Source organism: Notolepis coatsorum, assembly GCF_963971535.1.
Source record: "Notolepis coatsorum genome assembly, chromosome: 5".
NCBI lineage: Eukaryota > Metazoa > Chordata > Actinopteri > Aulopiformes > Paralepididae > Notolepis > Notolepis coatsorum.
The window spans coordinates 158,036,675-158,042,889 of NC_140169.1; positions in this window are offsets into that span (position 1 = coordinate 158,036,675).

Consider the following 6,215-nt stretch of genomic DNA (forward strand, 5'->3'; position numbering starts at 1 on the left):
GGTTCTTGGCCTTGAGCAGAGTGATGAGGACGTACACAGGATGATCTCCCACTAAGAAGGCGAAGGGCATGTGCTTAGTTCCGATGATGGTAGACCGCTTCTCCATGATGTCATTCGCAACTGACTTGTTGGGCGGTTTATTGTAAGATGTATGAAAATAAGCCTTGCTCTTCCTCTGCTCCATATTCAAGCCAGCGTGAAACCCATTGTATGAAGGGATAGTCTGCTCAACTGCAGCAGGACGATCACCATTTGTATCTGCACAAGCAAGGGCATGAATAATACTCCGCTTGCGCTGAGGCTCTGTACTTAATGAGAACATAGTGGGCTTAGGGCGGATGGGAGGCTCACTGGGCTTGATGGTCCTATACGGCATAACTGCCTGCATCTCAGACGCCTTCTCAGTCAGTGCCTGCGACACAATCTTGGCATCTTTTATGCACGCATGCTCAACCTGGATGTTTGCCTCATAGTCCTGTACATGACATTCTAGACGTTGCAGAAACATCCAGCTACAGCGGTGTGCAGTACCCCCTCCTGTCAAGGTGTCATTGAGAAAGTCGTCATTGTCAATGATACTGATGCTTGGTTCTCCCTCAGCGATCCCGCCAGGACACACCGAACACCGCTCAAGGTCATGCATGGTCCAGACATCACGCAGGAGAAGCACATTCTGGTAGCTTATCCCCATGCCCAGCCCAGTAAGAGTCAACAAGCTCCTTGTTTCGAGTCATCCCATGAAGGGTGACAGTGGCATTGATGGTGGTAGTGGTGGGTCGCTTTATGACGTACTGTGTTATGAGAGAGGTGAGAGAGTGTGTGCTTGGAGTCAGATCTACCCCCTTCTTTCCCCGCAAAGCAGATAGCAGCTGCACCATGAGAGGCGAAAGCTCTTCCTCCTCTTCTAGCTCCTCGACCCTCGGTGGCCATGGGACAAGTTTGACTGACTTGATGTCATCCCTGAGCAGCTTAGCCACATTACGTACCAGTTGCTCACTGCTGACACCGATGGAGGAGAGTGCTGCTTCGACATATGAACCACCCCCAGATGTGTCATAGACTAGATCGCTATGGCTCCTCTGATGGCGGGAGTGGAAGCCAATCTTGCTCTCAAACTCCCGGGTCAGGATGTCTTTGATGTAAGATGACTTGACCCCGGATGTTGGGAATCCATACCGAGAAATTATAGAGCTGTAGTCTCGGAGGAGACTCTGCAGTGATCTCAGCTCATGTTCCTCAAAGATAACTGTTGTGATGTGGTCAAAGAAGATAGTCTGAGCCTCACGGAGAGTGACATTGTGCATGTGTGGGAGTTTGTCATCTTCACTCATTTTCTGGTAATTACGCACATATTTCAACCAGCATTTGAGGTGATATCTGATTTCAAGTGCATAGGGCTGATCAGCTGCATAATCAATCAGACAGTTGATTCTGTCTCGCATTCTCTGGTCTTCCAGGGCCACCGTGTGGCTCTTGAAAGCTGCCCATGCGTGATCGTACGAAATCAGTACCAGCTTTGATTCTGGGTGGTTGGACGACTCTGTCTTACAGCACCAGACACATTTGGTTTTATCATGTATCAAAATAAATTGTAAAAAAACAAAAAAAAATTGTTTCATTGTTAATCTGTTCAAGTTACAGCTATTTAAGAGAGCGTATTTTGAAGTATAATTAGTTATCTTATCATACTGTACATTCATCAATTATTTTGCTGAGATCCTTATGAAGGTAGTTTGTTTAAAGTACAGCAGTACCATGGTAAAATTGGTTTTGACATTAAAAGTTACATTTTCGCTCTACTATATGGTGGCCATCTTGGATTTCTGGGTCAAATTGATGTCATAGAGTCAAACTGATGTCAGAATTGGAATCGTCATGGTTGACTTAGACAAAAAAGTGTATTCATACATGATTCTAGGTGCTCTGGATCAAAAGTAAATTTTTCAAGATGGCGTCAGCAGGTATTTTGGATTTGGCCATCTGACAAAAAATGCCGGGATTTTTCGGAGGGACACGGGGGCTAAATATTTTATAAAAGGTCCATAGAAGTCAAATCAATCATCAAAACATCTTAGCCAGAGAATGGTCACAGAATGTTGGTTCTTGACCCAACTATTTGTCTTAGAGCATGGCGATAGAACGCCAGGTAGTTTGCAGGCTGTTCGACGCGGAAATGGGCAAAGACACAGCTCGTCACGGATTAGGCAAACATGTCAGTGGCCAATCAGAGAGCGTCAGTCAGTGGCCAATCAGAGAGCGTCTCAGAGAAATGCGGCTACAGAAAAAAATAACGCAGCCTATCTGCATCCGCTTGGCGCTCGGCGCTCCATCAAGACGCCGCCGTCGCTTTCGTACCAACCGTGCCCTCATTGGATTATTTATGTTGACGAAACTGATGAGTTATATTCATTAAAGAAAGTTGATTTAATAAAAAGATTAATCACTTTATTCAAATTGAGGATTTAGTTTGAGGATATTTATATATACCGTATATATATATAAAAACCGGACGAAAAACCCGGACGAAGTTCGAATCCCCAAAAAAACAGGCTTCGGGGGGAAACAGCTTTAGTTGGCAGTGAGCCGCGGCGGCGCCGGTACCTCGTGGACGCAGTGGAACAGCTCCCAGTCGTACAGCATCAGGTGGTACGCCACGTCCCTGGAGCCCATCAGCTCTAAGCTGCTCAGAGAGCCGGAGGAGGGGCCCTGCTGCTCCGGCAGAGGCGTCTGGAGCGGAGACGACAACACAACATGGTCAACGGTGCCATTTATAGATCATGCATTTATAGATCATGCATATTTATTAGAAAATGTAATTACAGCACTATGTTATCAATACACGTTTATAAAACGAGGCATAGTTAGCCAAAATATGTTGCCAGAACATAAAAAAATTTAAATAATTATAACAATAATAAATGCCGCTTCCTGCCCGTCTAAAGCTTCCCGGTTCCTGCCACTGGCTGCCCGTCTAAAGCTTCCCGGTTTCTGCTGCTAGCTGCCCGTCTAAAGCTTCCCGGTTTCCGTCACTTGCTGCCCGTCTAAAGCTTCCCGGTTTCCGCCGCTTGCTGCCCGTCTAAAGCTTCCCGGTTTCCGCCGCTTGCTGCCCGTCTAAAGCTTCCCGGTTTCCGCCGCTTGCTGCCCGTCTAAAGCTTCCTGGTTTCCGCCGCTGGCTGCCCGTCTAAAGCGTCCTGTTTTCTGCTGCTTGCTGCCCGTCTAAAGCTTCCCGGTTTCTGTCGCTTGCTGCCCGTCTAAAGCTTCCTGGTTTCCGCCGCTTGCTGCCCGTCTAAAGCTTCCTGGTTTCCGCCGCTTGCTGCCCGTCTAAAGCTTCCTGGTTCCTGCCGCTGGCTGCCCGTCTAAAGCTTCCTGGTTTCTGTCGCTTGCTGCCCGTCTAAAGCTTCCTGGTTTCTGCCGCTGGCTGCCCGTCTAAAGCTTCCTGGTTTCTGCTGCTGGCTGCCCGTCTAAAGCTTCCTGGTTGCCGCCGCTTGCTGCCCGTTTAAGCTTCCTGGTTTCTGCTGCTGTCTGTCCGTCTAAAGCTTCCTGGTTTCTGCCACTGTCTGCCCATCTAAAGCTTCCTGGTTTCTGTCGCTTGCTGCCCGTCTAAAGCTTCCTGGTTCCTGTCGCTTGCTGCCCGTCTAAAGCTTCCTGGTTCCTGCCACTGTCTTCCCGTCTAAAGCTTCCCGGTTTCTGCCACTTGCTGCCCCGTCTAAAGCTTCCCGGTTTCTGCCGCTTGCTGCCCCGTCTAAAGCGTCCTGTTTTCTGTCGCTTGCTGCCCGTCTAAAGCGTCCTGTTTTCTGCTGCTTGCTGCCCGTCTAAAGCTTCCCGGTTTCTGTCGCTTGCTGCCCGTCTAAAGCTTCCTGGTTTCCGCCGCTTGCTGCCCGTCTAAAGCTTCCTGGTTTCCGCCGCTTGCTGCCCGTCTAAAGCTTCCTGGTTCCTGCCGCTGGCTGCCCGTCTAAAGCTTCCTGGTTTCTGTCGCTTGCTGCCCGTCTAAAGCTTCCTGGTTTCTGCCGCTGGCTGCCCGTCTAAAGCTTCCTGGTTTCTGCTGCTGGCTGCCCGTCTAAAGCTTCCTGGTTGCCGCCGCTTGCTGCCCGTCTAAAGCTTCCTGGTTTCTGCTGCTGTCTGTCCGTCTAAAGCTTCCTGGTTTCTGCCACTGTCTGCCCATCTAAAGCTTCCTAGTTTCTGTCGCTTGCTGCCCGTCTAAAGCTTCCTGGTTCCTGTCGCTTGCTGCCCGTCTAAAGCTTCCTGGTTCCTGCCACTGTCTTCCCGTCTAAAGCTTCCCGGTTTCTGCCACTTGCTGCCCCGTCTAAAGCTTCCCGGTTTCTGCCGCTTGCTGCCCCGTCTAAAGCGCCCTGTTTTCTGTCGCTTGCTGCCCGTCTAAAGCTTCCTGGTTTCTGCCGCTGGCTGCCCGTCTAAAGCTTCCTGGTTCCTGCCGCTGTCTGCCCGTCTAAAGCTTCCTGGTTTCTGCTGCTGGCTGCCCGTCTAAAGCTTCCTGGTTTCCGCCGCTTGCTGCCCGTCTAAAGCTTCCTGGTTCCTGTCGCTTGCTGCCCGTCTAAAGCTTCCTGGTTTCTGCTGCTGGCTGCCCGTCTAAAGCTTCCTGGTTTCTGTCGCTTGCTGCCCGTCTAAAGCTTCCTGGTTTCTGCTGCTTGCTGCCCGTCTAAAGCTTCCTGGTTTCTGCTGCTTGCTGCCCGTCTAAAGCATCCTGTTTTCTGTCGCTTGCTGCCTGTCTAAAGCGTCCTGGTTTCTGCTGCTTGCTGCCCGTCTAAAGCGTCCTGTTTTCTGTCGCTTGCTGCCCGTCTAAAGCTTCCTGGTTTCTGTCGCTTTCTGCCCGTCTAAAGCTTCCTGGTTTCTGTCGCTTGCTGCCCGTCTAAAGCATCCTGTTTTCTGTCGCTTGCTGCCTGTCTAAAGCATCCTGTTTTCTGTCGCTTGCTGCCCGTCTAAAGCGTCCTGTTTTCTGTCGCTTGCTGCCCGTCTAAACCTTCCTGGTTCCGGCTGCTTGCTGCCCGTCTAAAGCTTCCTGGTTCGCACAGAATCTTCCTGGTTCGCTCAGAACTCTGGCCAGAACTCCGACCACATGATTCAGTAAGTAATTATATTTTATCTATAACATAACTGTATTCAAATAGTGACAAAGGGATAAAGAAAAAATAAAAATAAAAACATATATATATAAAAAAATAATAATAATAAAAAGGTATTAAAAAAAGAAAGAAACATAAATAAATAAATGTGTATACGTTTTGTACATAAAACTATGAAACGTTTGTAACCTTTGCTAAATTATAATACTGAATTATGTTTCTTTTTTGTATCTTTTGTGTGTAAATTATGTAATGTAAAAAGGGTAGGCAATTATAAGCCTCGGCTTCAGCCTACACCTTTTCGGTCATTTTTATATATATATTCTTTTTAAGTTCTACTATGCCTTGTAAGGGGAAAAAAATTACAGAAATAAAATCATTCATTCATAAAATCATTCATTCATTCATTCATAAGTAAGCTAATAGCTTTGCATCCACTACACAACACTAAGTATTTCATACAACTCATACATGGGGGACCCTGATGTAAACAAGACAAACGTCTTTCTCGGGTCTGCATCCCCTTAACAATTGTGTGTATTGAGCCGTACTGTATTGTACCCATTCTGCAATCTGTTAAATAAAGTTTTCATTCATTCATTCATTCACACCCTTTGACCATAAGGTGAGCAAACACATGAAGAGCAACAGAGCTTGGAGTTGTTGTGTTTCTGCCACGAGAGCATCATGGGTAATGAGAGCATCATGGGTAATGAGAGCATCATGGGTAAAGCCAAGGCGATAACGCACCAGTGAGTCCAGCTGGTCTCGGGAGCAGGCGAACAGACGTGCGTTGATGCTGAGTGTGGAGAACATGGAGATGTCGTTGGGCTTCAGGATGACTTTGTCTGAGGAGCGAGAAAACAAGGAACGGTATGATGATGATAAATACATTCAATTACGAATAACCTGTTAGCATGAAAGTCTAGTTCTAGTTTCACACGTGATTTTAAATCGGGTTCTACTATGTACCTGGACGCCTGGACTAGGGATGAACCGATCCACCTTTTTCAGTCCCGATACCGATACCTGGACTTTGGGTATCGGCCGATACCGAGTACCGATCGGATACCCGTTGTTCAATTAATAAACTGTGTGCCTCACTGTGTGGAAGAGACTGGGATAATTCTTTTGTGC